Below are 9,359 nucleotides of genomic sequence, written 5' to 3' on the forward strand. Positions count from 1 at the left end.
TTTTTTTTGAGACGGAGTCTCGCTCTGTCGCCCAGGCTGGAGTGCAGTGGCCGGATCTCAGCTCACTGCAAGCTCTGCCTCCCGGGTTCACGCCATTCTCCTGCCTCAGCCTCCCGAGTAGCTGGGACTACAGGCACCTGCCACCTCGCCCGGCTAGTTTTTTTTTTGTATTTTTTTAGTAGAGACGGGGTTTCACCGTGTTAGCCAGGATGGTCTCGATCTCCTGACCTCGTGATCCGCCCGTCTCGGCCTCCCAAAGTGCTGGGATTACAGGCTTGAGCCACCGCGCCCGGCCCAACTCCAATTTTTCATTAAGAAAAAAAAGAAAGGAAAAACTACATACAATGACAAGAGAATTAAAGTCTATATTGACTAAAAATAAGATAATAGCCCCTCCCTCCTTAGCCTTCCCCCAGGGCAGATCCTGCAGTGCCTCTGTCTTGCTTTTTCTTATTTTTCCCCCTTCCCCCTTCCCTTTTTATTTCCTTTTCCCCCTTTTCTCTTTCAAAAAAACAAGAAGATAATAGCTTTGAAATTCCAGTTGTAAATTAGTTTTATCATAGTTTTACCCTAAAAAATTTATGTTTGAAAAGTAACTGGTTTTAAAACTACATAAGGCATCCATAATTCCATTTTTATATTATACTTTCGGAGGTACAAAAGGAAACTCTACTAAAACAGATATAAGAAAACATTAATGAACATATTACTAAAGGTTATACACAATTCAGTAAAAAAATGTGAAGAAACACAAACATGTAGGTACAGTTAGGTAAGTTAACAGCATAGTAGCTAAGAGTGTGGCACTAGAAGAAAGCTACCTGAGCTTAAATATAATCTCTACATCTGACTAATTGTACAACCTCATTTACCAGTTTAATTCTTTGTTTCCTCATCTGTAGATTGCAGGTGGTAATTAAGAGCAGAAAAAAAAATCTAGCTATAATAGTAATCATCCCTACTACTACTAATTACTTCTTTAAGCTTGATTACCTCTCAAAGCATGTGAGTAGATTTCCTTAAAAATCTTTGAATATACCGGCTGGGCACAGTGGCTCACGCCTGCAATCCCAGCACTTTGGGAGGCCGAGGTGGGCGGATCATGAGGTCAGGAGATCGAAACCATCCTTGCTGACACGGTGAAACCCCATCTCTACTAAAAATACAAAAAAAAAAATTAGCCAGGCGTGGTGGTGGGCGCCTGTAGTCCCAGCTTCTAGGGAGGCTGAGGCAGGAGAATGGTGTGAACCCGGGAGGCGGCGGAGCTTGCAGTGAGCGGAGATCGCGCCACTGCATTCCAGCCTGGGTGACAGAGTGAGACTCCGTCTCAAAAAAAAAAAAAAAGAAGTCATTTTTAAAAACTGTCACCCCTGAAAATAGTAAAAATAAACAAAATAAGCATATTTTTCTACTTATATATATTTAGTATTAGGTACTTAGCATATACTACCTCAATTAATCATTTTTCTTTTCTTATCTTTTTTTTTTTTTTTGACATGGGATCACTGTCACTCAGGCTGGAGTGCAGTGACACAATTATAGTTCACTGCAGACTCGAACTCCCAAGCACAAGTGATGCTCTTGCTTCAACCTCCTGAGTAGCTGAGACTACAGATGTGTGCCACCATGCACGGTTAATTTTTTTTTTTTTTTTTTGGGTAGAGCCAGAATCTCACTATGTTGACCATACTGGTCTCAAACTCCTGGCTTTAGGTGATCCTCCCACCTCAGCCTCCCAAAGTGCTGGGATTACAAACATGAGCTTTTTTTTCTTTTCATTTAGTCTTCGTAATAACTCTATTAAGTACTTTTTATCACCCCTAAGAAAACTGTGATTTGCCCAAAATACATGGTAAGAGACAGAATTGAGACTAAATCCAGATATGTCAACTTCAGAATTCCTACTCTTTCCATTATTCCAAAACAGCCTTCTCTCTTTATACATTATTTTTATTCGTATCTCCATTATTATACTTTTTAGATTTTGTTACAACCATATCTATATAGCTATTTTTTCTATTGTACTGTTTGTTATGGGTAGAATTTACAGATATAATTCTGTGTGGATTATAATTACATAATTATAATTCAGTGTGAATTCCCTAACATCTAGTAAGATAGCAAGTATCATTTCATTTGATATCATGGATATGCTATACATATTTATCAAATGAATGGCTTACTTTCTCATTACATATATAATTTATAAGTCATGGAAAAATGGAGTCTCTTATTTGACTTTTCCATGTAGTGTTACTATTCGAACACCTCATGCCAGGATTTTAACAGGCATGTTTAAATATACTTTTTGCCTGTAAGTCTTCCCTAAGACATTTTTTATATCTACTCCCTTTGAAGCTTTTTAAACTTTTCATTGTTTACTGGTCTTATTTCCTCAACTGATTATAAGCAAGCAAAATCGTGTATCAGATATTTAAATTATCTGCTTTTCCAAAGCATACAGCACAACCTTATGCTTATAATAGTCTCTACATTTGCTATGTAAATAACAAAAATTACAGAGTTTTAGAATTCTTTTTTTTTTTTTTTTTGAGACAGGGTCTTACTCTGTCACCCACGCTGGAGTGCAGTGGCGTCATTATGGCTAACTGCAACCTTGACCACTTGGACTTAGGCGATTCTTCCACCTCCACCTCCTAAGTAGCTGGGACCACAGACATGTGCTACTATGCCTGGCTAATTTTTAAATTATTTGTATAGATAGGGTCTCACTGTATTTCTCAGGCTGGTCTCAAACTCCTGGGCTCAAGCAATCCTCCTGCCTTGACCTTCTAATGTGCTGGGATTATAGGCATAACAACTGTGCCTGGACTTAGACAGGATCTTAATACTTATGTAGACCCCAATGGTTCAAGTAATTTTCCCAAATTCACAAAGTGAGTTGACAAGCTAGATCCTAGGTCATCTAACTCTGAGTTCAGGGCTTTTTCCATCTCCTTTTCCGAGTTCAGGGCTTTACTTCTATCTAGGAGTAAAGCTACATATATGAAAAGAAATAAATACATTTCCTTAGAAGTAACAAAAAAAAATTTTTGTTTTTTGTTTGGAGAAAGGGTCTCACTCTGTCATCCAGGCTGGAGTGCAGTGACACGATCATGGCTCACTGCAGCCTTGACCTCCTGGGCTCAAGTGATCCTCCCACCGCAGCCTCCTGTGTAGTTGGAAACACAGGCATGCACCACAATGTCCAACTTTTTTTTTTTTTTGGTAGAGAAGGGGTCCCATTATATTGCCCAGACTGTTCTTGAACTCCTGGCCTCAAGTGATCTCCTGCCGTGGCCTCCCAAAGTGCTGGGAGTGCAGGCATGAGTCACCACATGCCTGGTCACAAAAAGTTTTTATTAAAATAGAAAATGTTAGAAAATATATAATACTGCCTGAAAACAATAAACATGAACGTCTAGTGGCCTGCATGGAGATTATAAAATGAAGAGCTCAGTACCAAGCTGTGCGATTTGTTCTGTAGAAAGCTACAAGCAAGTGCCAGGCACGGTGGCTCATGCCTGTAATCCCAGCACTTTGGGAGGCCGAGGCAAGCGGATCACAAGGTCAGGAGATCAAGACCATCCTGGCTAACACGGTGAAACCCCGTCTCTACTAAAAATACAAAAAATTAGCTGGGTGTGGTGGTGGACGCCTGCAGTCCTAGCTACTCGGGAGGCTGAGGCAGGAGAATGGCGTGAACCTGGGAAGCGGAGCTTGCAGTGAGCTGAGATTGTGCCACTGCACTCCACTCCAGCCTGGGTGACAGAGCGAGACTCCGTCTCAAAAAAAAAAAAAAAAGAAAGCTACAAGAAAGTAAAAAACAAATTCAATGTCCAAGAACTCACTAATGTGATTGACTCCAGAGGTCAGACTAAAATCTAGGATCAACTTGGAATTCTGCTATATATCTACGTCTATCTATCTATCTATCTATCTATCTATCTATCTATCTATCTATTTATTTATTTTGTGAAACAGGGTCTCGCTCTGTCACCCAGGCCGGAGTGCAATGGCACGATCTCGGCTCACTGCAAGCTCTGTCTCCCAGGTTCACGCCATTCTGCCTCAGATTCCCAAGTAGCTGGGACTACAGGCGCCCGCCACCATGTCTGGCTAATTTTTTGTATTTTTAGTAGAGATGGGGTTTCACCATGTTAGCCAGGATGGTCTTGATCTCCTGACCTCATGATCCGCCCGCCTTGGCCTCCCAAAGTGCTGGGATTACAGGCGTGAGCCACCACACCCTGCCTAAAAGCAAATTTTTTCGATAGCATCATATTAGAATGCCCTTGTGATGGAATTTTATATCATGTTGCTTAAGGTTGACATCCTTTCTTCCCTCTTCTTCAAAGTGCCATGAGATGAAACTAGTATTTTACACATTCAGTTTACTGTGTAATTCATCATATACATTTAATTGTCATATGTGCATGGCATAAGACAGTGTCTTTTCCAGGTATGATATATGCTGCACAGCCTGCATTTAATTTCTTGATAAAGATGGCAAATGTCAGCAGATTTAACGTGCATGGGAAAGGATCTAGTTGTGGAATCTTTGTGGCATGCTTTTGTATTGGGCCATTAACTGGGGTGACTTCATATCATTTTATGATTATTTCACTCTGACTTGTAAATGGAAGAAAAACTACAGTCCAATGAATTAAAATATTTTAATTTATATATATTAACTAAAATTATTGTTCCAATTTTTAACAATCAGTGTAAATGAATGTTCTATTTTGTATTTTTATTTCATTATAAATATGATATACATATTGAAAGATGTTTTATACTAGGCTTTTATTCATATTTGATGTATTATTTGTTATGTTTTTGTAAAATGTATTCTAATATTTCATTATATTATAAATAGCACATCAGTGTTGGCATGTGATAACATTTGCTAATCTAATGCTTGATTAATGAAATTATTTTCATTATCTCAGCTCTGATATTTACATATTTAAGTAAGTTCAGGAAGTTAATTAGCCATTCTCAAATTCCCTAAAAGCTGAATATAGATAAACCCTCAGATTCGAATGAGTTAAAACCAAGACACTTATCAAAATATAAACAGAGACACTTAGTAAGCCTAGACTGAAAATGCCTATCTGTATTTGTATGGCTGTGATATCTCCTTTTGCCAACATATTAATATACTTGAAATCATGCTAAAAGTCAGAAAGTTATTAAAATAATAAAGAAATGACTATTGCTCGCTTAGATAGGTAATGTAATATCTATAATACAAATGAAAATTAAATATTTTTAGATAAAATTTTTGAGTACACATCAGGATACCTATTTACATTAAACTTACATAGAATTTTAAAGAGACATGAATATCTGACAATATGAGGAAAAGAGGCCTGCTCTTAAATGCAAGACAAATGTATGATAAACTACCTCTGGGAGTAAGGGAGAAGACTGAAATTTTATAGAGCTGACACAAGAATCCTAAAACTTTCTGAAATAATTATCATAGTGTGAAGCAGTAAAATCTATTTTATGTTTTAAGATATTACAATTACTATTACAATGAAGTGTTACAAAATGAATACGTGCGCTCACTTACTGTTATAGGCTATATTTTAACTCCCAAAAATTCATATGGTGAAGTCCTAATTTCCAGTACCTCAGAATTTAGACTCTATTTGGAGGCAGGGCCTTTAAGTTAAAATAAAGTTGTTAGAGTCTCTGATCCAATTCCACTGGTGTCCTTATAAGAAGAAATCTGAACACCCAGAGAGACACCAGGGATACACACACACAGTAGGAAGACTACAGTGAGGACACAGTGAAAGTGTGATCAGCTGGTAGCCAGAGAGAGGCCTCGGAAGAGACTAAACCTGCCAACACCTTGATGTTGGGCTCTGGTCTCCAGAACGGCATGAGAAAATAAATGTCTATTATTTAAGCCATCCAGTCTGTGGTAGTTTGTTGTGGCCATTCCAGCAAACTAATTAAATAAAGATATGGCGAGTAGATCCTGCTAAAGGAAGCTGTGTGACTTGTTTTGGATCATTGCCATAACAAAAGTTAACAGTTCTGTAGCATAAGAAAAAAATATTTTGGGCCAGGCTCGGTGGCTCAGGCCTGTAATTCCAGCACTTTGGGAGGCCGAGGCGGCCGGATCACGAGGTCAGGAGATCGAGACCCCAGCGAAACCCTGTCTCTACTAAAAATACAAAAAATTAGCCTGGCGTGGTGGCGGGCGCCTGTAGTCCCAGCTACTCGGGAGGCTGAGGCAGGAGAATGGCATGAACCCGGGAGGCGGAGCTTTCAGTAAGCCGAGATCGCACCACTGCACTCCAACCCAGGTGACAGAGCAAGACTCCGTTGCAAAAAAAAAAAAAAACAGAAAAAAAGAAAAAAGAAAAAAGAAAGTAGGGACAAACCAAATTTCCATCATTAGGCAAACAGATACACAAATCATAGTGCACTGGATATCGTGCAGCTTTTAAACATCACAAAAGAGCTCTGCTTCTGACTTCCTATGATGCCATGGAAGTAGGTAACAGATGTTTTACATTGGGTTTTCACGTGGGAACTCTCTGTCTAGCCTGGTTTCCTGATTTTCAGTGTCACCAAGTGCAGCTTTTGAAAAGCAATTCAATTTATGGCAAATGAAACTTTCAAATGTGTTTTCTCAACAACCAGTTTTACTTGTTTCCTATCATATGTATCCGTTTATCCACCTGCCAATCAGTCTGTCCCTCCATTAATGTATTTGAGTGCCAGGCCGGGCGCGGTGGCTCAAGCCTGTAATCCCAGCACTTTGGGAGGCCAAGATGGGCGGATCACGAGGTCAGGAGATCGAGACCATCCTGGCTAACACGGTGAAACCCCGTCTCTACTAAGAAATACAAAAACTAGCCGGGCGAGGTGGCGGGCGCCTGTAGTCCCAGCTACTCGGGAGGCTGAGGCAGGAGAATGGCGTGAACCCGGGAGGCGGAGCTTGCAGTGAGCTGAGATCCGGCCACTGTACTCCAGCCTGGGCTACAGAGCGAGACTCCGTCTCAAAAAAAAAAAAAAAAAAAAAAAAAAAAATGTATTTGAGTGCCCTCTACTGAGCTGACGATCAATTCCATAACTTCACTGTTCCCAGTTACATACTAGGTGTTCGGCAAATCATTTTTTTTCTTTTTCTTTTTTTTTTTTTTTTCTTTTGATACAGAGTGTCTCTCTGTCACCCAGGTTGGAGTGTAGTGGCCCGATCTCAGCTCACCGCAACCTCCGCCTCCCAGGTTCAAGTGATTATCCTGCCTCAGCCTCCCAAGTAGCTGGGATTATAGGTGTACCCCAATACACCCAGCTAATTTTTGTTTTTGTTTGTTTTCTTCTTTTCTTTCTTTCTTTCTTTTTTTTTTGAGACAGAGTCTCACTCTGTCTCCCAGGCTGGAGTGCAGTGGCGCGATCTCAGCTCACTGCAAGCTCCACCTCCCGGGTTCATGCCATTCTCCTGCCTCAGCCTCCCGAGTAGCTGGGACTACAGGCGCCCACTACCACGCCCGGCTAATTTTTTGTATTTTTAGTAGAGATGGGGTTTCACCCTGTTAGCCAGGATGGTCTCGATCTCCTGACTTTGTGATCTGCCCTCCTCTGCCTTCCAAAGTGCTGGGATTACAGGCGTGAGCCACCGCGCCCGGCCTTCTTTTTTGTTTGTTTGTTTTTGTTTGTTTGTTTTTGAGATGGAGTCTTGCACTGTCGCCAGGCTGGAGTGCAGTGGCATGATGTCGGCTCACTGCAACCTCTGCCTCCTGGGTTCAAGCGATTCTCCTGCCTCAGCCTTCTGAGTAGCTGGGTCTAAAAGTGCATGCCACCACATCCAGCTAAATTTTGTGTTTTTAGTAGAAATGGGGTTTCACAATGTTGGCCAGGATGGTCTCAATCTCTTGACCTTGTGATCCATCTGCCTTGGCTCCCAAAGTGCTGGGCTTAATTTTTATATTTTTAGTAGGGACACGGTTTCGCCATGTTGGCCAGGCTGGTCTCTGGACCTCAGGTGATCTGCCTGCCTAGGCCTCCCAAAGTACTGGAATTACAGGCATGAGCCACCGCACCCCACTAGCAAATCATTCTTGTTTGTGATCATGCATTTATCTCCAATTTCCTCCCCAACCCTATTTATTACTGTTCTCCCCAGTGCACCCACCAATCCATCCAAGCAGGTTTATCTACTGCCCCCCCATACTAAGCTTCCTGTTTTTTATTCCTGTTTGTACCTATTCTCCAAGACAAAAAAAGAGAGAGAGAGAAACCTAGGATTTTAAAACTGTTTCAACCTTCCTTCCTTCCTTCATGAAGATTTCTCCAACAGCCACTCCCATGGCTCTGTGTATACTCAGTACTTTTAAATAGTAGGTCTGTTTTAGCATTTGAGCTGTACACTAATTGTTTTGTTTGTATTAATTTGTCAGTTTGGAGGCATGGTCAATGTTTGCTATTCCTTAGGATTGTTTATATCAATGCTCCTGAGTAAGACTGGCTTATAATTGCCGAGACCAGCTTGGTTGGGGAGCCCCTAACCCAGCAGCGCTAGAGGAATTAAAGACATACACACAGAAATATAGAGGTGTGAAGTGGGAAATCAGGGGTCTCACAGCCTTCAGAGCTGAGAGCCCTGAACAGAGATTTACCCACATATTTATTAATAGCACACCAGTCATTAGCATTGTTTCTATAGATATTAAATTAACTAAAAGTATCCCTTATGGGAAATGAAGGGATGGGCTGAATTAAAAGAATAAGTTGGGCTAGTTAACTGCAGCAGGAGCATGTCCTTAAGGCACGGATCGCTCATGCTATTGTTTGTGGCTTAAGAATGCCTTTAAGCGGTTTTCTACCCTGGGCAGGCCAGGTGTTCCTTGCCCTCATTCCCGTAAACCCACACCTTCCACCTTGGATGTTATGGCCATCATGAACATGTCACAGTGCTGCAGAGATTTTGTTTATGGCCAGTCTTGGGGCCATTTTATGGCCAGATTCTGGGGGCTTGCTCCAAACATATAATTTTTAGTATACTTAATATTTGTTTGGTTTTGATATTAAGATCATAGTGTTCTCATAGAATTTACTGGAAAGTAGCCCCTTATGTCAATTGTATGGGGGTATTTCTTAAAAATTAGAATGACTTTGGTATTTAGTCAACACCATTGGTGTGTGTGTGCGTGTGTGTGTGTTTGTGTGTCAGAGACACAGAAACAGAGGCACTTCTTAACTAATGATTAAATTGGGAGGCCAAGGCGGGCAGATCATGAGGTCAGGAGATCAAGACCATCCTGGCTAACATGGTGAAACCCCATCTCTACCAAAAATACAAAAAGAAATTAGCTGGGCATGGTGGTGGGCGC

Source organism: Theropithecus gelada, chromosome 2, assembly GCF_003255815.1.
Source record: "Theropithecus gelada isolate Dixy chromosome 2, Tgel_1.0, whole genome shotgun sequence".
NCBI lineage: Eukaryota > Metazoa > Chordata > Mammalia > Primates > Cercopithecidae > Theropithecus > Theropithecus gelada.